The sequence below is a fragment of the Sceloporus occidentalis genome, unplaced genomic scaffold, assembly GCF_023333645.1.
Source record: "Sceloporus occidentalis isolate IW3139 unplaced genomic scaffold, rSceOcc1.0.p SCAF_21, whole genome shotgun sequence".
NCBI classification, from domain to species: domain Eukaryota; kingdom Metazoa; phylum Chordata; class Lepidosauria; order Squamata; family Phrynosomatidae; genus Sceloporus; species Sceloporus occidentalis.
Genome location: NW_028317001.1, coordinates 4772501 through 4795467, shown reverse-complemented (window position 1 = coordinate 4795467; position 22967 = coordinate 4772501). Strand labels below are relative to the sequence as shown.

At 41.6% G+C, this 22967-nt stretch overlaps 1 protein-coding gene across 2 annotated transcripts in view; it reads right to left on the bottom strand.

The window, feature by feature from the left end:
• Positions 1-22967, bottom strand: part of LOC149301466 (T-box transcription factor TBX4-like) — a 73471-nt gene that overhangs the window by 38503 nt on the left and 12001 nt on the right. For both annotated transcript variants that reach the window (XM_089484362.1, XM_089484361.1), the window contains exon 2: positions 18081-18189. The gene's annotated coding sequence lies outside the window, so the exon portion shown is untranslated. The remainder of the gene's footprint in view (positions 1-18080; positions 18190-22967) is intronic.

Here is a 22967-nt window from a genome sequence, read left to right as displayed (position 1 = left end):
GCCCATTGGGTGACCTAGGGCAAGCCCCACTCTCTCAGCCTCCCACTGGCAAAAACCCCTCTGAAGAAATATTTTCAAGAGAACCCCGTGATGGCTGTCGGGGGTGCTTTAACTGAGAGTTCCTGCATGGCAGAATGGGGTTGGACCGGATGGCCCTTGGGGTCTCTTCCAACTCTAGGATTCTTCTACCATAGGCTTGTCTAAATAGTGGGACCCAGAGCATCATCCTACTACTGCTCAGTTAAGGATTGCTTCGGCATGCCATGATAGCCAGTCATGTAACATGTGGCTTTCCAGGCTCTTTTCTGGAAAGGAGTGAGGCTTCCAGCGAATGTGGGAGAATGTTTTGAGAACCGTGGGTAAAAAAGCAAAGGAGAAAGGCAGGGGTTTGGTTTGTGGGCTGAGGAGCGATGTAATCGAGAGTGGAACATGCCTCAAAAGGGATGAGATCACTTACTCGCACGGCCCCAGCATTCAATACGCACGCTCTCTAGTAGGTTTCACATTATATCCAAATGCTTTTTTGGTTCGAAGCCAGTTGGGAACGGACCCGCTCTAATCTCGTGGAACAGAAGTGGTTGGACTCCCTCATGGACACAAGCCATAGGCCTCGGAAGGAGCCAGCGCAATGTACATATGTGCGCTGGTGTGTTTACCAAAAGTTTCCGCAGCTTCTTTCATAACCACCCATCCAATTTTTCAAACACACCCTTGTTGAGATCCATTTCTATTTCTTTCAAATGGTGCCACCGTTCTTTCAGATGGCTGCGCTGCCTAAACAAAATCAACGTTTGTCGCTCCGACGTCTTTGTGTGTCTTGTTAAAAAGAAAAGCTGTTTGGGTATTAGAGACGTTAACAGAACTACTGACTTCAGATTCCTTAGTATCATACCATTTGTATACTTGGAAACTCTACTGGGTAAACATCAGCGGCGAATGTGATATTTACATGTTATGGAGTGATGCTTAGTGCTTAAGAAAACAGAGGACATCATCTGTTTTTCTCCCCAAACATCTGTCTCTATTCCTGCCCCGCAACACTGTCCCAGGCATTCAATGGGTTTCACTCCTTAACTTTCCATCAAGTTATATTTTGAGGCTGCGTATTACCATTAAGTTACACTTATACATCACTTTCTTCCAATGAGCTCAAGGTACAGTTTGTGGCCTTCCTCCTCTTCCTCACAGCAACCCCATGAAGTGCATTGAAGAAAAAGTGAGACCTAAAGTCACTCGGTGAGTTTCAAAGCGCATGAAGAAGTTACTCAGTGAGGACTAGCACCTGCCATCTCCCATGCGCCAGCCCAGTACTCTAATCCAGCGTTTCCCAAACTTTGGTCCTCCAGATATTTTGGACTTCGACTTCCATAATCCCTGATCATTGGCCCATCGGGCTAGGGCTTCTGGGTCTTGAATCCAAAACACCCGGAGCACCAAAGTTTGGGAAGCAATGCTCTAATCCAAGAATGAAAGTCATGCAGCCGTCCAGATGTTTCCAGACAGCAACTGCTATCATCCCTAGTCAGCATGGTCCATTGTAAGGAACGCTAGCATTTACAAGTCCGTCAATACCTGGAGAGCTGTTGGTTCTCACCTTTGTTCTAACCACTGCATCCACCATTTGCTCTCAACCATCATCAAATTCATTGGATACTTTAAAGTAGCCCATAGTTACAAGTAGTGAAGCAATGACTTCAGGTGCAGAAGGAAGGTGCCAGAGACCAAAGCCGGTGATGTCCAAACTCTGGCCCTCCAGGTGTTTTGGACTTCATCTCCCAGAAGCCCCAGCCACCTTGGCCGATAGTCTGGGATTCTGGGAGCTGAAGTCCAAAACAGTTGGAGGGCCGAGTTTGGACATCACTGACCTAAGCAGAGCAGTGGAAGGTAAGGAGCCTTGGAGATGGTTCATCCCCAGGGTTGTCATGAGTCAAGATAGAGTCGAGGGCGGATAACAACAACAACAAATGGGGTTATGGGGTGCTTGCAGACTTATGTCATATATAACGTAACATGCCCCCCAAAGCACCTGTGCCCCTGAAGCTATTTTGCTAAGATGGAGGATGCTGTCTCATCACCAGTATCAATACACTCACCAGTCTGGCCAGTTTCTGAACAAGGAATTTTTGGTAGGGATGAAATGTTGATAGGAACGGAAAGATGATTTTGTACTTTGCTACAGGATCCTGAGCTGACCCTGCCCATCTGCACCAATGGCACAACTGGAGATCCAATATACCTGCCTCCCTATTCTCAATCTCTTACATTTGCCAACTAACCACAAGTAAACTGGCTTGTTGTGTTCTTGTCCTTTTAAGCAACAAAGGGATCAGCACGAATCACAAGATGGAGCTTTTCCCAGCATAGAAACAGGAACACACACACACATACACACAGTTCCTTGCCTATACTTTATTTATTTGTTCCTTTCTGCAGAACACACTGCTATTAATGGGTTATTAACAAGGCCCAATAAAAAGTTGGCAACCATCCCTCCTTTGGCTAAGCCTACTGGGATCCCTGTTCCCCACCTCCAGAGATATGATAGTCTTTTGTAAAACATATAAAAGAATAGAGTGCTATCCAGTTATCTCTGGTTCCTATTCAAAGATTGGACTTTTATTTACTTGCAACTAACTTTTTCCATCTCAGTGAGATTTCCAATGGATGTTCCCAAGGCAATGCTTGCTAGGGATGGAGTCGCACTGGGCTCTGTGAGATACCCTTCCTTAGCATGGCGGCAAATGCTCAGAATTGCACATTGCTGTGGAACCAAAAATCTATTATTGGGATTAGCCAAATCCAAACGCTGGGAAAGGAACCACACAAACAACAGCAAAAACAACAACAATGCAAGCTTTTTGAGTTCTGCAGAAACCACTTTTAATACCCAAACTGGTTTGGTCCTAAATCAAAGTGATCTGCTGTGGCTTTCTTGATATTTCCAAGTGGACCAACATGGCTAGCTATGGTTTTTGTACTGTCCCTGCGGCTGTCACACAACTGGAACCAATATATTCCACAAAGAGTTTCAAAGTGGTCTCATGCGCTACCCATGGCCTATTTCTTCCATCATCTTTCATCTCACAGGTACATATAAGTCATTTGGAGGATGTGTAAAATCTATTCCAGAGACAAACATGCGCACCAAGGAAGAGTCCTTTCGGACTACCTTTCCAATGTTTATTTGTGGCGGAGGGAGAGATCATTTGCCAGCCATTCAAGGGAAGTAGGTCCTTTATTATAAATGCATGAGTTCCAATATCTGTCAGAGTATGTCTTCCTATGTTAGTCTGCTTATGCCTTAAGACTGCCAAGGGATGTACCTCCAATACAGATATGCAGATGATGCCATACTACTAGTAGAAAAGAGGCAAGACATGGAACGACGCCTGAAGAAAGTCAAAGAAAGTGCAAAGGCGGCCGAGAAAGCAAAAAGAATGATTTACATAACTTTAAAGTAGAGAATAAAAGCAATGAAGTAGTTCAATATTCTCCAGGTCATGGCTCAGAATAAAGATTGCAGTCAAGAAATCAGAAGACAACTGACTTGGAAGGACAGCTACGAAGGAACAAGAGAAGATCCTGAAGCGTAAAGATATAGTTGAATACTAAAGTTAGGATTATCTATGTCATCCAATTTCCGATTTCTCTGTATGGTTGTGAAAGCCGGACCGGGAAGAAAGCAGATACAAAGAAAATCGACTCAAGGAGAGGTCTATGGATCCGGTGGATTGCTAAAAAGACAAATACATGGATCCTAAAGCCAGTCAAAGGCTGAACCCTCCCTGGATGCCAGACTAACTGAGACTGTTGTACTTTGGCCATATCATAAGATATCTCACCGAAGAGACAATAATGCTTGGAAAGGTAGAAGGAAGGGAGGAAGACTTGCATTATGATGGATAGACTCAGTCAAGGAAGCCACAGACCTAAGTCTGCAAGACCTGAGCAGGGCAACTTGGCCGTCTCTCATTCAACTTAACTTGACATCAGTTAAAGATAAGAAAAATGCATCATGTAAAAAGGATGAAGAGCCTTCTCTATAAGGGCTTCCCTTGTTGCAACACATAACTATGGCATTCTGGTTGGCAGGAACACCTTTCTGGTGCCAAGTCAACCCACCATTCCTTTTTTTGGCCCCGATCGTTTTAAGATGACAGCTATAAAAACGTCCGTTTCATTCCGTTTGCTCCCCTCACACTTTCACCTTTGATGTTTTATTACACGGTTGGCTCTTTATTACACCTTTGTGTTTGAAAGTGTGACGGCGTTGCTGTTTTGATGATATCGGTTTGCAAATACAGGTGGCACAGTCTCCTTTTTATTGCGGTCGAGGTGTGCCTTATGGTGACCCTAAGGCAGTGATGGCGAACCTATGGCACGCGTGCCAGAGGTGGCACTCAGAGCCCTCTCTGTGGGCACATGTGCCGTTGTCCCAGCACAGAGTTTGCCAGAGTTTGTTACTAGAAAGCCAGAGGGACATGGCACTTTGCAATAAATAAGTGGATTTTGGGTTGCAGTTTGGGCACTCGGCCTCAAAAAGGTTCACCATCACTGCCCTAAGGGCTTTTCTTGGCCAGATTTGCTCCGAGGAGGTTTGCCACAGACGGCTTTCGTACGAGGCTGAGAGAGTGTGACCTTCCCAAGGTCTCCCAGTGGGTTTCCACAGCCAAGTGGGCAATTCAAACCCAGGTCTCTATCTATAGTATCACGCTGGCTCTAAAAATAGGATTTTCATGGCAAGGCTTACTCAGAGGTGGCTTGTGCTCAGAGGCTGAGAGAGTCTGACTTGCTAAGGTCACCCAGCGGCTTTCCACCTCTGAGTAAGGATTCAAACCCTGCTCTCCAGAGACGGAGTCCAACACTAAACCACGCAACTCTCCTTTTATACAAAAGCATCATTACAAAAGCACAACACAACCTAGCAAGGTAATAAGAGAGCCAGTGTGGTGTTCGATTCCCGGATCGGCCATGGAAACCCACTTTAGGCAACTCACGCACTCTCAGAAAACCCTGTGACAACTTCGCCTTAAGGTCGCCATAGGTTGGAAATGACTTGGAGGCCCCATAGCAAGCTGCCTTGAGTCCCTATGTTGGGAGAAAGGTGGGATATAACAAAATAATAATAATAATACGACAATAAATCATCAAATCTTAGAACGCAACAGTGGAAAATGCGTTAAAGAGAAAAGCTCGCTGGTGTCTTTCGACAAAGGCTGTATATTTGTAGTGAACCAACAAACCACACACCTTTCTTTGCACTTGGTTTCTGGGAAGGCGAGTGATTCCCAAATTGTTGCTTGGCTCTAAATGCTTTGGAACATGAACCAAATAAAGGAAGGCCTCCCCATCATCTCCAAAATGGGTCCCAGACAACCTCTTGGAGCTCCAAGGTGCGTAATTCAGAAATGACACGTCCGCCGAAAGCTTTTTATTTCGGCAAGGGCAGAACACAAGAGGGCATTCAGGCCGGCACACTATGAATTAACATAGAGGGGCCATATTCAAGTTTGGAGCTGCTGGAGAGAGGAAGTCGAGGGAGACTGCTGCAAACCACAGCTAGCCAAAAGGGCTAGTTAAACCGGCCTGGGTTTCAAACCAGGGTCTGTTTTTGGAAAAACACATTTGAAACATAAAAATTTGGCTTCAGGCCTCTGAAAGGAGCTGGGTCCCTCTGCTTCTCAACTTGGAAGTGATGGTTTAAAAGGCCGCATGGTTCGCACACTGCAGAAACCATCCAGTTTGAGACCGCTTTAACTGTGTTGCGCCTCAGTGCAAGGCAACGCTGGGCATTATTATTGTGGCACCAAATGTCTCACAAAACTACAGTTCCCAGGATTCCCTAGCAGTGAGCCAAAGCTGTCCCAAACCAGATCATTTCTGCACTGTGTTTCGGACCTTAGAAGAAATTCAAGTAATCCTTTCCAGCAATGGATGGTTTTTTTCTCCAGGCCTCAAAAATGCTGCCATCTTCCTCCTTTCTTTCTTTCTTTCTTTCTTTCTTTCTTTGGCTGCTGGGAAGCAATGCACTTCTTTAAGGCCAGTCTAGTTATTTTGGAGCAAATCCCACAAGTGCCTCTCCCAGTTCCTGGCAGTAAAAAGGCAAGAATACATTAATAACTTGAGACTTTCTTTTTTCTCGACACCCAGACTTTGCTATTTGAGTCCAAAAGCCCTGACATTTTTAATTTTATAAAATTGAATATTTTCCGCCACGGGCGAATTATTTTTTTAATTATTATTATTATTTTAACCCCCTCCCTACAGTTACGACCATAAAAAAGGGAGCATTTGTTGCCCTTTCCAAATCCAAATGCATCGTCTACAAATGCTCCCCGTTAATTTTGTTTGAGCTAAACCTTTAAAAACAACAACAAAGTGTTTTAAATTGGTTTCTTAAAAGTGTTTGGATACAATATGGGACTGTCAGGAGCAGAGATGCCTTTAAATAAATAAATAAATAAATAAATAAATAAATATTATTTAAATATTTAAATAATATATTTATAATATATATTACTAATATAATAATATATTATTAATATAATATATATTATATTATATTATATTATATTATATTAATAAAATATTTAAATAATTATTTATTATTATTATTATTTAAATATTTAAATAATATAATATTTATAATACATATTACTAACATAATAATATATTATTAATATAATATATATATTATATTAATTATATATAATATATATTATTAATATAATAATATATTATTAATATAATATAATAAAATATTTAAATAATTATTTATTATTATTATTTAAATATTTAAATAATATAATATTTATAATATATATTACTAACATAATAATATATTATTAATATAATATATATATTATTAATATAATTATATGTTATATATTATATTATATTACATATATTATTAATATAATAATAATAAATTATTATTATTATTATTATTATTATTATTATTATTATTATTATTATTATTATTGGACTACGCTAAAAATGCCACCCTGAGTCCTTATGCCTTGAGTCCTTAGTCCTTGGCTACTACTAATAATACCTCACTTTCCAACTGGCATAAGGACTCAAGGTGGCATTTTAAGGGTTGTCCGTTGTGATGTTTTGCAACTCAACATTTCCACCTTCTGTTTTTTGCTTGGCCTTTTTTAAAGCCCAGATGCCACCTACTTCTCACCTTCCTAGGAAAGGTTTCCCCTATTAACAAAATGGATATTCTTTTGGGATTAGACAGCTCCCAGCTTTTCAAGAACAGCTCCCTTTTCCCCAGGCTTTCCAGTGGTCCAAAACACATGGCAGAAATGATCCAGTTTCGGACCGCTTTAGCTGCCCTGGCTCAAGGCTAGGAAACCCTGGGATCTGTCGTTTTGTAGGACATTGTGCCCACAACAGACTACAACTCCCAGGCACTCTTAAATTCAACCAAACTGAATTATTCCTGCATTGTGTTTCGGACCTATATTCTCCAGGCCTCACTCTTTCAGCATCACTTGTACCCATACTTTCTTGGTGATCCTATTGTAAGGGAAGGCCTTGCTTCTTCGGAGTAAATGCATGGACTAATATGGGGTTGCTTCTCTGGCGGAAATCAACCCAGATTCACTTTATATATCCAGGATCCAGATTGCATTTTGCAACCCAAATCTTGCAAATGCAGCTCCGAGTCCACGAATATTACCCCTTTTAGTTCCCAACAGATGTGTGTGTGTGTGTGTATATGTGTGTGTGTGTGTGTGTGTGTGTGTGTATATATATATATATATATATATATATATATTTTAATAGGGTCTGCCATCTGCATTAGCTTTACAAACCTACAGAGTTTCCCTCCATCCCCAAGCGGCAGAAGTCATTATAAACCTGACTTAATTCTCCTCTCTTTTTAAACACCAAACCCAACCATTTTGCACACTCTCCATCCTCATCTACTCCTTCCCAAATCCATTCCCTTAAATCACCTTTAAATGCATGCACCTTTGCAAGGTTTTATGAAGCCAATGGTGTCTGGCCTTGCCTTGGGAAGGCAACCCTTATTAAATGCAGAGATTTACTCCCCGGTAAGCATGCCTTGGATCCAACCCTTCAAGGTATTTAATAAAACTAATATGGAAACAGGGCGCCTTTAAGGAAAGAATGCGCCTTGCGCTAATTCTCTCCTCCTTAAATCAGTTTATTAGGTTCAGTCTGGACCTGGAAAGAGGGTTTTATTTTCCAAGACCAAAAGGTACAATGTTGTCCCCCAGAAAAAGGGGGTAAAAATCCTTATCTAAAGGTCCATTTTAAACTCTGGCCATAATGCGCAAAGACAGGCCTGGAGAGATGCTCTGTATAAACATCCTACCGGCAAACCAGAGTTAAAAGATTAAAAAAGGATTTCTTTTTTCCTAACCCTGGGAAAAAAGCAATAAAGATTAGGGGAAAAAGAGGCAGACACAGCAATCTAAAAAGTTTTACCCCCAGGAAAAAGAAAGGGGGGAAGAGATGGCACTCCTCCCCAAAAAGGTACCGCATTGATAAGACGAAGCATTGCAAAGCATTGCAAAGCCAAGGACCAAGCAGAGTGTCTTTGAAACAGAATAAAGTGTGTCATACACAAAGCATTCACTCTCATTTCCCCATATGCAAGATGGGTTTTGTACCATATTTACACACATACACACCTATGTTGTGTGCCTTCGAGATGACGCCTTCCATTCGTACATTATTGCAAAGAGATATCTCCCTTTGGCCTACCTTTGCTTTTGCTGTTATCTACCTTCCATGCTCAGATGCTTTGTGACCTTCCTTCCTCTGAGGCTGAGAGAGTGTGCCTTGCTCAATGCAAGTGTATTTCCATGGCCCAGCAGGGATTCGAACCCAGGGCTCCCAGAGTCTGAGACCGACACTCCAACATCAGCACTGCCTTGCTCTATTTTGTTGTGTGCCTTCAAGTCAAGGCTTATGGAGACCTATCACAGGGTTTTCTCAGATCTGTTCTGAGGCTGAGAGAGTGCGACTTGGCCACATCGAGCATCTTATGCGCCAGCCTGGTGTAGCGGTTTGAGTATTGGACTGTGACTCTGGGAGATGTGGAGAGATCTTGTAGCACCTTTGAGACTAACTGAAAGAAAGAAGTCGGCACTCAGCCATAGAAACCCATTGGGAGACCTTTGGCAAGTCACACTCTCTCAGCCTCAGAGGAAGAGAATGGTAAGCCTCCTTTGGATCTACCTTGCCCAGAAAACCCTCAGATAGGACCAGGGTGAGTTCCCATTGAGCTCTGGAAACCCTCGGTCAAGTCACACACTCTCAGCCTCAGTGGAGGGAAGGGCCAAACCAACCCTGCAAGAGGGTCGTCCTAAATCCCAGTCGAGTTGAAGACACATTTGGAGACGCAGAAATGGTTTGGAGTTGGAGGACAGCTTTGAGGACTAGGGTTGGGTATAGAAACCCACTGAGTAACCTGGGGCAAGTCACACTCTCTCAGCCTCAGAAGAAAGCAGCAAAGGCAACCCGCCTGTGAAGAAACCCTCCTGTCATAGGGTTGCCATAACTCAGAAGGTGAAGGGATGCTCTCTCAACCTCAGAGGACAGCCATGGCAAACCACTTCAGAACGAAACTTGCCATGGTATTAGGGTCGCCATAAGTCAGCGATGACTTGAAGGCACCCAACCACAACAACAACAAATGTGTAACATATATACATAATGCGCAAATATACACTCTCTCAAGTCAGCAATGACTTGAAGGCACCCAACAACAACAGCCACAGATGTGTAACATGTATACATATTGACTTGGAGGCACCCAACAAGGACAAGAGCACAAGTCAGGGAAGTGGGCCTAATGTCTGAACTCTGAGCATTTGCTTCGGAGCCTGGAGCGCATGGAAAGTGGAGGAACCAGCTCCAAAAAGGGGTGGAAATGCCATGCTTTTCTGGAAAGGTCTGCCAGGGAAAGCTTGGTCCACAAACAAACAGGCGATTGTCAAAGGCCGGAGTGACTCAGATCCCAGCTGCGAAAGCTGGCCCTCTTTTCGGGCTCCATTTTTGCAAGGCCTTGAGTTGAGAGTGTGTAGCTATGGGGCTTCTCCTCCCAAAGAAGGCCTCAGTGGGTTTGCTCTCCAGGCCCCAAATGCCTAGCATTTGCAGAAAGGTGAAGGAAGGCTTTGCACACTTTTTCCTGGGTCGCTTTTTGCCCGACTCTTTTTCTCAGTGGTTACTCTGAAGTTACTACTGCAAGGGCTAGGAAGCTGGGGACCGGAGGGGGAAAAAATTCAGTGGGAGGAAAACTTTCATTGGGATTAAAGCACAATTTTCATCGGAAGCACAATTTTCATCGGGATGAAAAATTTCATTGGGCTGAAAAATTTCATTACGATTAAAGCACAATTTTCATTGGGATGAAAAATTTCGTATTCTCTCATTTGTTGTTGTTGTTGTTGTTGTTGTTGTGCCCTTAGTTGCAATCCTGACTTTTCCTCCCATCCACAAAACATCTCCAATGGGATCCCATTGTAGGATATAAATCCTTGAAATGAATCAATATCCATAAAGGTCCAGCCCAAGGGAGAAGACTTAAAGGCGACGGGTCCTTTTTTCGGGGTGTCCGAAAACTCCATCCAGACCCCTTGGAAGGCTTTGAGTAAGGAGTGTGTAGCTAAGGGGAATGAGGGAGCATTGCCGCCCTCCGAAGAAGGCTTCTGCGTCTCCGGTTATATATCCCTTCAATCCCCAAATTTCTAGCATTTGGGGAAAATGCCTCTTCCTTTGGTTCCTTTGCCTGACTCTCCTCCTAAATTCTGTTTTTACTCCAAGGAGGAGAACTTGAGTCCCATTTTGGGAGGAAGGTTGAGTATAAATCCCTGCAAATAAATTACATTTAAGGAGGAAAACTAGACCTAGAGCTCTCTCCAAGGTGGAGAAATTGAAAGGACTCGGAGTAGAGAGTACTTTGCTGGCCAAAATTGTACTTTGCTGGAGGAGCAGGATTTTGAGACTCATGATCCCCAAACTCTGGTCTTCCTGGGTTTTGGACTCCAGCTCCCAGAAGCCACAACCATTTTGACCCATGGCTTGGGATTCTGGGAACTGAAGTCCAATACCTGGAAATCCAGAGTTGGAAATCTTGATCCATGCAAAGATTGCCAAAAAGGTACTAAGGAAAATTTGGATCGAACGCTTGTCAGAAAGAGCGACCAATCCAGGTTTGCGCATTAAACTTAAAACATTGAGCATTAAGGGTTTGAGCACTAGGTTCAAATCTTGGTTTGGATACGGTCAAGTCACACTCTCTCAGCCTCGGAGGATGGCCATGGCAAACCTCCTCTGAAGAAACCTGTATTAAGGTTGGCCTTCGTCAGACTTGAAGGCACACAACATCAACAGAAACAACAATAAAGATTGCATCTGAGGAAGTAGATTGAGGTCTAGGAAAGCTCATGCCGCCAATTTCTTTCCTTCGGTGAGTCTCAGATTTGCTACAAAATCTCTCCATGTACTGAGCCTACAGACTAACATGGCTATGTCTTTGAACAAAGATTTGAGTCTGTCTTGCAAACAGGGACAGAAGTGACTATTAACAACAACAACAACAACAACAGCAACACAACCAGCTTTATGATGCTTGGAATCACTGTGAAGACTTTATTATAGATAGTCAGGAAAAATAAAATAAAATAAGTAAAATAAAATAAGCAAAATAAAATAAATAAAATAAAATAAATAAGTAAAATAAAATAAAATAAATAAAATAAAATAAAATAAGTAAAATAAATAAATAAAATAAAATAAGTAAAATAAAATAAAATAAATAAAATAAAATAAATAAGTAAAATAAAATAAAATAAATAAAATAAAATAAGTAAAATAAAATAAAATAAATAAAATAAAATAAGTAAAATAAATAAATAAATAAATAAAATAAGTAAAATAAAATAAAATAAATAAAATAAAATAAATAAAATAAAATAAGTAAAATAAAATAAATAAAATAAAATAAAATAAGTAAAATAAAATAAATAAAATAAGTAAAATAAAATAAAATAAATAAAATAAAATAAGTAAAATAAAATAAAATAAAATAAAATAAAGGCTAGTCCGTTCCTGATAGTAAGCCTGGTGTAGTGGTTTGAGTATCAGACTCTGACCCTGGAGGCTTGGGAGAGTCACACACTCTCAGCCTCAAAAACAACCTTATAGGGTCTCCAGAACAACAACAACAACAACAACAACAAGAAGTCTACCCCCAAGATACAAACATTCAGGGATTAAGCCAGGCCTAACCACTTTCTAAACCTACACAAGGGTCCCAAACCCATTGCAAAAATAACCGTTTCAGATCGCTTTCATTGCCTTGGTCCTGGACATTGTAGTTTATTCAGGCCCCTAAATGTCTCCCCAACTACAGATCCCCAAATCCCCTTTGCATTGAGCCAGGGCAGCAAAAGCGGTCTCAAACTGGATTATTTCTGCAGTCTTTTTCTTCTTTAGACCCGATTCTCAAAGGCTGCCACAAGATACTGATTTTTCCAAACCAGGGTCTTTGAGTTATATTTCCAAAACTGCTTTTGTAATTCTCCCTTAGAAACCTGTCGCTCCATGCAAACTCTCTTGTCTAGAATAGATAGATAGATAGATAGATAGATAGATAGATAGATAGACAGACACACACACACACAGACTATATCTTGCAATCCTACTGGGTTCTTTCATTTTGTAATTTATTGCAATTTTGCAATTTATTACAAAAACATTGCAATTTTGTAATTTATTGCAATTTTAATTTATTGCAAAATTATTACAATTTTGTAATTTATTGCAATTTTAATTTACTGCAAAATCATTGCAATTTTTAAAATTTATTACAAAAGTATTACAATTTTGTAATTTATTTCTAAGTGATTTCTTTTTGCAGGCAAAAAAATAAATAAATATTAAAAAGAGTTCACCGGATTTAATTCCATGCGTTTAAACCTGGTTTTAAAACATGTTTTGCATCTCCCTCCAATTTTTTAGTCCGTAGCCAACCCAGTCCTTCGGAATAAATCCGGATTAAACTCCCTTTCCTTGGCCACTAATAAATCCCTAATGCTAATAAATGCTAATAAATCCCCAGATGGCTGGTTTTATATTTTTTATTATTTTAAAATCATAAAATAAAATTAAAAATCCAGCTTTAAACTGAAAAAAGGGAGAATTTTTTCCCTTCCTTACTATGCCTTTTAAAAAACGTATTTTTCAAAAGTGATGGTACTACAGAGAGCAAACTACCTTTAATTCATATTTTAAAAAGGATTTTTTAATTAGGAGATTGAAAGGATGGATTGATCCAAGCCAATAATAATAATAATTAATATAATAATAATAATTAATATAATAATACTAATAATTTGGAGAAGGAAGCCAACTCAGGCCCTTGTCAAGCAAAGGAGATGCTAGGTTTTTCAGAGTCGCTTTGGAGAGTTGCAGTTCTCCAGATGCTTGGAAATCCCATTCAACTGGATGGGATTTACTCCTGTGTAAAGACCCCAAAGCCACCATTCAGATCAATGAGGAAAGTGGAAAGCCCTAAGGAGATTTACTAGCGAGGAAACTAATACTTCCCAATGGAAGATTGAAGGTAAGGAAATGCAAGGGCTTATTTTGCAAATAGAAAAAGGGACAGAAAGGGGTGCTGCTGCGTTCTGCAATGGCAATATACAGTCCTCCTTCCATATATATATATATATATATATATATATATATATATATATACGGAGACAACATTTTAACTCCATTAATGGATCAGTACATAAAATAACCACAAAATTAAATTAAATTAAAATAAAATAAATAAATGAAATATTATTATTATAAAATAAAATGTTGCCTCCTTCTTCCATATATATGTTTGGAAGGATGCAACATTTTATCTCTATTCATATATATATGGAAGGAAGCAACACTTTATGTTCATTAATGGCTCTGTGTATAAAATGGCGGCCTTATTATATATATGGAAAGAGGCAACATTTTACAAACATTAATAGATTGGCATATAAAATGCTGCCTATATATATATATATATATATTAGGAAGGAGGTAAACATTTTGCAAACATTAATGAATCAGTACATAAAGTTGACTCTTTCATATATATATATATACATATACATATACATATATATATATATACATACACATATATATATATATATATATATATATATATATATTAGGAAGGAGGTAACAATAACATTAATTTGCCGTCTTCTTAAATATATATGTACATATTAGGAAGTAATACTTTATATCCATTAATGGATCAGTATACAAAATGTTGCCTTCTTTTTAAATGCATATGTATATATATTAGGAAGGAGGCAATACTTTAGATCCATGAATGGATCAGTATATAAAATGTTGCTCTTCCTTCAATGTTGCTTCCTTTACTTCTTCTTAAATATCTATGTATATACATTAGGAAGGAGGCAATATTTTATATCCACGAATAGTTCAGTATACAAAATGTTGCCTTCTTCTTAAATATATATATGTACATATTAGGAAGGAGGCAATACTTTAGATCCATTAATGGATCAGTATATAAAATGTGGCCTACTTCATATATATATATATATATATATATATATATATGGAAGGAGGCAACAATAACATTAATGGATCAGTATATAAAATGTGGCCTACTTCATATATATATATATATATATATATATGGAAGGAGGCAACAATAACATTAATGGATCAGTATATAAAATATCGCCTTCTTCGGGAAGCAACATTTCATATCTATTGAGGGATCAACGCATAAAATCTTGCCTCCTCCTTAAATTTACATTAGGAAGGAGTCAACATTTTAAATCAGTTCATGCTCTATTAAATGTTTGCTTCCTTCCTAAAACATATTTAAGATGAAATCATTCAAGACTTGTTTTTATTTTTGCAGAAGGTATTAAAAAATCTGGTGGAAATGAGGGCGATATTTGTTATTCTTGTTGGCTTCATTATTTATTAGAGGGTCTTTTATTTATTGATACAGATGGCATGCCATCATCATCATTAATAACAATATTTATTTGTATTTGTATTAAATTTATATTATATATTACGCCTCTAAGAGAGATAGTTCAAGCTTGGGCCCATTTACTCCGAAGAGAAGACTCAAAGTAAAGAGAGGATTTACTTCCAGGCAAACCTGCATCTCAAATAAAGTAAATAAAGCCCCAATATATTGCTGGCCTTTAGTGCCTCAGTTTCCCTCTGCGTAAAATAAATCCGATGTTTAAATCACACCCAGAAATTTGGATGAATGAGAAAAAGCTTTTCAAAGGAGGCTTAAGGAGATGCTTCATGGTGAATATTAATATCAATGGCATATTGATCTGAGAGAGAGAGAGAAAAATAAGACTTAGATTGCTAATAACTCAATGAAGGGAGTTATTTGGACCCCAAATGTCCAGCTTGAGGAGGATCTACACCTACAAATATCTACTATATATCTCTATCTCTATCTATCTATCTATCTATCTAGATAGATAGATAGATAGATAGATAGATAGATTATATATCCATATATATATGTGCCAAGTACCCACATTTTTGGGGAGCAGGAGGGATCAGATGTTCACCATCCCAAACCAGTGCCAATATAACTATATTTTGGAGGCTGGCAAAAGCCTTTTAAAGGATGGCACTTCAATGCCTGCTCCTTCTGCCCTCCATTGCCCTCAATGGCCTTCCCTGCCTAAGTCTTAAAAAATAAGGTCAACTTTATTAGAATATAATAGTAATAACAATAATAATAATAATAACTACAATAATAATAATATAAAGTTGGGGGAATATCCAATCCGCTTCGAACACCCTCAAAAAAGGACTCCAAAATGTTGGCTCGGGTGGCTTTGTATCCCAAGGTTTCTTTCTGTTGCTGGAAGCTTCCATGTCTTGGAAAATGTTCAATTAAAAGTGTGGTTGTTGTTGTTGTGGTGGTGGTGGTGGTGTGTTGTTGTTGTTGTGTGCCTTCAAGTGGTTTCCGAACTGACCATAAACCAGCTTTAGGTCCCAAGAATAAAGGTCAAGGTTTTCCCTAGACAAGACTGTCTAGTTGTGAGCGGATACTAATACTATTACTACTACTACTAATAATAATAATAGTAATAATAATAATAATATGACATGGTCTTCTGGGCAAGATTTGTTCAAAGGACACCTTCCCCTAAAGCTGAGAGAGTGTGACTTTCCTAAAACGTAGACCTTTTTCTATATCTTTTCTATTCTATTTTCTATTTCTATCCATCCTTCCATCCGATAATTCTTTCTTTCTCTCTCTCTTTCTGTCTATCCTTCCTCCTCCTTTTCCGATTTTGCAAATTCAGACCTAGGTATAACCTAAGGCTGGGCCTTACGAATTTTACTATTCATTTCTAAACCAATTTGCTTAAAAATTAAACCCTGGTCGGAGTTAGTAAGTAAGTTAGTAAGTCTTTTTGGATAGGATTGGATTGGGCCGAAAGGGCCTCCCTTCTGCACCAAGGTGCTTTTGAAGGACCCCAGAAGAAAGACCCTGAAAAGTATGCTTCTGATTATTAGTATCATTATCATTATTATTATTATCATCATCTTAAGTTCTTGCATTTCTGTTGGAATAAGCATCTGAAGTTGTTTTGCAAAGAGCAAACTTTCCCCCTAAGAATTGAGGACGAAGTGTGTTGTGCGCATTTGTGACCCTTTGCAATTTAGTTCGGTCTGGAAATTCCCTTATAACTTCTGGACGGGGCAATTTGGAGACATAAGGAGGGAGTAAACCACTAGTATCTGCACCAAGGCTACACAACAGTATTAAGCTGCTCTTCCAAGACAAAAATGAGACTGGAAAACAACAACCCGCCCCATATTTTGGAAAGGAACCGCAGGCGGCCTCCACCCCTGGCTTCTCTTTCCTTTCCTCCCCAAAAAAGTTCCCTTTTCCCCCCAAAAAAGGAAGGTGTGTAAAGCCCTGGGGAGTGTGTGCATAGCAACAACAGGAGTCCTTAAGTGCACTGTTAAGATGTGTAGGAATCTACTTGCTCCATTGCTATGGCTATTAAGGCAAGAGGAGGTGGCCAAATGCTTTCGCCCAGCCCCACATTGGGCACCTCTGCCCCCAAACCCAAAAGCCCCCCTGAGATCAAATGGGGAGGAAAGGGCCAAGGAAGGGAAAAGGGGTCTTTGTGGGGTTTGAAGAGATAAAATGAAGCATCCGCTGTGGAGGCGCATAGAGGCACACATGCACAGGGATGTGCAGCACAACTGGAGTGTAGCTGTGTGTGTGTTTTTACAGAACATTGCCCCCCAATAAGAAAAATCTGCCTCCTTAAAAATGACATTTTCCACTAGTGACAAAACAGTTGGCATCAATTTGGGTCCCTTTCGGCCTCCTTAGATGCCTGCACTCTCTTGCGCCAACTGTTGTTGCTGTGTCTAAGTCCATTTCTGGCTTGTGGCGAACCCATTTGGGCCAGATTTCTCCAGAAAGGGTTGTCCATGGCTGTCCTTTGAGGCTGAGAGAGTGCGACAACGTCGCCCAGTTTGTCTATACTGGCGCATCAAACCTCCAGAGCCCCAACACTCAAACCAATGGACCCTTTTCTGGATGCTCCAGTGGCCTTTTTGAATGGGCTAGAAATCTGGCACATCTCATAGCAAGGGGCAGCATTTTGATTTGGGTCAATGCCCTCCTCCTGCTGCCAGCCCCATAGCTGCACCCTGGAGTACAGCAAATGTGAGTAGTACAACCAATGTGAGCACAAATGTGGCTTTCTGGACCCAGTTTGGCAAACCTGGCTTCCTCCTTATTCCCTGGCGAAGAAGGTTGGCACATCCCTTTACCATCAAGTTGGTCCTTCCTTCCTTCCTGGAGGCAAAGAAGGTGGCAAAGCCTTCCTTCCAACCTCACTCCCCCCCCCCCCAAATCCCTCCCTCTTCCCCCCATTTATTGGGCCTTTTTGTGCTTTGCAGTGGAGCAGCAGTGTGCAGTGATGCATCAAATGTGTTTAAAAGAGCTCTGGACTTACAGTATGCGCTGGAGGCTTAAAAAGCTCTGGACTTACAGTATGCGCTGGAGGCTTCGAGGAGTCGGAGGGCGAAGAAAGGTCTGGAAGGATGTCCCAGCTGCTCTGGCTCCTGCTTCATCAAAAGCATCCAAAGGGTCTCAGCATCCTTGTTTTCGAAGAGAGGGAAAAAAGGAGGATAACAATTTTTCGTCCCCGAATCCTTCGCAAAAACAATAATGCTAATAGTGCGTATCAATTATTACAACAATAGAGCCCTAAAAAAAGGCAACTCAAGGTGGTCTCTTCTTCTCCTAGTTCCCATAGATGGGACCTTTCCAGAGATCCCCCATAAAAAGAAGAAAAAAGAGGGAGTGAGGGAAAGAAAAGAAAAGAAAGAGGGAGGACTAGAGAGAGAGAGAAAGTCTTGACTGCCCTCCTTCCTGCCCTCCCCTCCTCTGCTGACGTTGCTGCTGTCAATCTTGAGAAGCTCCAGCTCTTTTTTTGGGGCCCATAGGATCTTCCAAACCAGGACACCCCCCTTTCCTTCTCAAGGCACACTCCTCTTCACCCCTTTCCATCCCCCACAAAAACCTTGCACCCCCTCTTTTCGCTGACACTACCCCTGGCACCGACAAAAGTGCGCTTTCCGACCCCAAACTTTTGCTCAGTGTTTTGGATCCTGCTTCCCAAATATAAAAAAGGAGAGGAGGGGGGTATATATATCCAGAGAGATGGTTTAAATTATAGTACATCTGGAGAGCACAGCCAGGCGCAAAACAACAGGCCCAGGGGTGCGGGCCTTGCTTTGGCGACTAGGCCCCATGGCGGTGGCGGGGCATGTGCGGGTCCAAGGAAGGGTGCCATTTATCCCCCCAAAAAAGGGTGTCATCTATCCCCCCCTACTAAAGACATACAAAGAGAGAGGGGCTTTTTCTGCTCCCATTTTGGCACAGGCCGCTGCTTTGGGGGCTCTTCTAAAGGGCGGGCAACTGTTCGGTATTGGGGGTGCCAGTTTAGGACGGTGGCAGGTTTCTGGACCCATACCTGAGGCCTAGGGGTGACTCTTTGTTGTTAAGCACCCTCCAATAGATGAGTAGATCATATGAATCTGCAGAAATTGGGGGAAAGGAGTGGAGGATAGCGGGGTCTTGGAGATGTCTCATCCATAAGGATGGCTCCAGGTGATGCCGTTGTGCATTAAGCACCAAAAGAGATAGCCAAAGTGTGCTCATTTTGTTGTTGTTAACTGTCTTTGGGTCACTCTTGACCCATGGCAAGACATCTCCAAGACCCCCTCTAACTCCTGCAAACTAATATTTAGCAGAGTGCACCCATTTTGCATGCGGCCTTCCTCTTTTGCTACTTCCCTCCACCTTTCCTAGCGTTGCTGTTCCCCTCTCCTTTTCCTTTTGCTTCTCTTCTTTCTTTTATGGCTTGTAACCTGGTTTCTTCACCTCCTTTTTTGCCCATTTTAAGTGTCTCTCTGCATTCATCTTCTACTACTATGTCCTTGGCTTCAGACCAAAGCTCATACCTGGGATCAAACACTGAGAGGAACAGGGAATCAGAAGGAGGTTAAGAATGGGGAGGGCGGCTATGGAAGTACTAGGAAAGATCCTAAAACATGCAACTCAGCACAAACTACAAGGCGTTGCATTCCCCATTACAAACTCATGGGTATGGGTTTGCAGGACCTGAGCAGAGACAGGGGTCTTTGGAGATGTCTTAGGACAGTTAACAACAACAGTTGCTCACAGCATCCAAAACACACACAGAGAGAGAACATTTCTTTCTGTTTGGAAATCAAGACAGAAATCTTAGCCTCAGATGGAGGAGGAATGAGATGAATGGATGGAAGCACATCTTGAATTTGGCTTCCTTGGTTGTAGCCAGAAAGTGGATGGAGGGTAAATCCTGATGTTGCAAGGACTGGGAGGGAAGGAGGAAACTAATACACACATATACATACACACACACATCCTGCAATAACAGACCAAGGAAGCATTGCAAGCTAACTGAGCTGGGGATCCATACATAACGCTTGGGAATGAGCCCCCCAAAACTGGAGAGTTTTGATCCTTGTCTCTAAAGCTGGAGAGGACCCACAAAAACAGCAAACTGAGCTAAAATCTGGCATGTGCTGCTTGCTTGCCTTCCCTTCCTTCCTTCCTCCCCTCCTTCCTTCCTTCCTTTCTTTCCATCCTTCACTTCACTCTTCCCTTCCTTCCTTCCTTCCTTCCTTCCTTCCTTCCTCACCCTCCCTCCCTCCCCTCCTTCCTTCCTTCCTTCCTTTCCTTCAGTCTTCCCTTCCTTTCCTTCAGTCTTCCCTTTCTTTCTTTCTTCCTTCCTCTCCCTCCCTCCCTCCCTCCCCTTCTTTCTTTCTTCCTTCCTTGCTTCCTCCCTCCCTCCTTCCTTCCTTTCTTTCCATCCTTCCCGTCACTCTTCCCTCCCTTCCTTCCTTCCTCCCCCCTCCCTCCCTCCCTCTCCTCCTTCCTTCCTTCCCTTCTTTCCATCCTTCCCTTCCTTCCTTCCTCCCCCCTCCCTCCCTCCCCTCCTTCCTTCCTTCCCTTCTTTCCATCCTTCCCTTCACCCCTTCCTTCCTTCCTTCCCTTCTTTCCATCCTTTCCTTCACTCTTCCCTTCCTTCCTTCCTTCCTTGGTTGTCAAATGTCTGCCTAGTGATTCCCAGACTCTGCTCCTCCAGATGTTTTGGACTTCACTTCCCAGAAGCCTCAGCCAGCTTGGTCAATGGCCTGGGATTCTGGGAGCCAAAGTCCAAAATACCTGGAAGACCAGGGAACCACTGGCTTAGACCAGAAACCATGAAGAACTGGTTGGAGAACACCATGGGTCTTCTTTTGCTCTCCTTGGCACCAGTCCTCTGCCCCATCATGCCTTTCCCCTATTTATCCCCATCATCTGCTATTCAGAGGTAGACTGCCTGAATGCATGGAGGCTCTGTTCAGCTTTTGACAGCTCCTAGGTTTACTCTCCTCTTCCTCCTCACCATGTCTTTCCCAAGCATTCAAAGCCAGGCTCTATTTTAGCATGAAAAAAAAAAAAGGGGGGGGGGGGGAATCCAGTAGCTACTTTGAAGATACTAACTGGGAGGAAAAGAGCTTTTGTGGACTACACTCCACTTCATCAGATGCATGGAGACAGCTCATAATTTCCCCAGATTTCATCACAGTCTCTTTCTGGCAGTTGCCTTATCTTTAACCTTCCTTATCTTCTTCTCCCCAGAGGTGCTCCAGCCTAGGGCTAACCCTCTCTGCCGACGCCATAAAATCCACTCCCAGTTCCCACCAGTCTTGCCCTTCCCATTTTACTGGTGGGTAAACTGAGGACAAGCCCAGGTTGGATTGGAAGCAGCTCCGCAACCCCAAATTATTTAAAGGCTGAGTAATATGTTGATGACAAAGTGATGGAGCAATGTGCATATTTACTAAGTTTGCAGACATGGGTGGGCACCAAAACACAAGGAATTACTCCTAGGGCCTGCCAAAGGCCCATTTAGCCCAGCTTGCTGTCTTTAAATAGAGACCATTTTGCAAGTGAACTATCAGATACTAACAGCTACTGATAGATCCATTTTCTGTGACAGAATTCCAATACAGTACATAGCCATGTCAGTCTGTAGAATCAGTGCTTAAGAGAGATCTTGTCACCCCTAGACTTCAGTCTACTGCCCCAGATGCATTCGGTCAAACTGTCTCAAGACTAAATCCTACTATTAGTCTCAACTAGAGAGTAGAACTACTGGGTTTTGGATTGACCCATGCGTTGATTCACCATTCAATGGGTCTACTTTAAATGGGATTAGTCGACATTATAGCATCCTGCAACCTGCCGCCCCCTTGGATGATGTAGTGGACTACAACTCCCATCGCCCCTAGTCAGCATGGCCAGTGGGGAAAGCTTATGCAGACATGTAACACCAGGATTTGTAGTTTGGGGAAGTGCTTAGGATGCTGTGCCGCAAAGCCAAAGTCCAGCATGGGAGTCCAAATCCCTCCCCAAACTACAAATCCCAGGGTTTCCTAGGAGGAAGCCCTGGTTCTGAAATAGTTTTCTTCTTATAAAAGCAAAATACATCTCCAGGGGCTCACAGTGAATGGCCCAAAGCACTGCAGGAGGAAGGACACAGGATGATGGTGGTGGTGGTGGTGATGATGATGATGATGATAGCAGACACACTCCTCCTCACATATCCTATCTATTCTGTCACCTGATCTATCTTATCTATCTGTCTGTCTGTCTGTCTGTCTGTCCATCCATCCATCCATATATTTGTCACCTGATCTATCTTGTCTATTCATCTATCCTATCTGTCTGTTCTGTCTGTCTGTCCTATACATCTATCCTACTGTATTTGTCTGTCTATCTATCTATCTATCTATCTATCTATCTATTCCATCTAATCTATGTATTCAATCCATTTATCTGTCCTATCTATCTATCTATCTATCTATCTATCTATCTATCTATCTATCTGTCATCTGATCTATCCTATTATATCTATCTATCAATCATCTGATCTATGGTGTCTATCTCTCTATCTCTCTAATTAGCCATTCTCTCTCTCTCCATTATCTATCATCTGGTCTATCCCATCCATCCATCCATCCATCCATCCATCCATCCATCCATTAATCTATCCATCTATCTATCTATCTATCTATCTATCTATCTTATCCTATCCTATCCTATCCTATCCTATCCTATCCTATCCTATCCTATCCATCTCTATTCTCCCTCCCAAAAAGTTTCCCCTGCCCCCCCAGCAACAAGAGGCTGACTCCCCACAAAAAGGAGGCTTAGGACTCCACCATCCCCATCAGGCGTCCTCCTTTCCCAGGACATGTCCTACATCCCCTCCAGGAGGAATGGCCAAAGCCCCTCCATTTTGAGAAGCACCAAGCAGCATCCCTAGAGAGTTCACTAT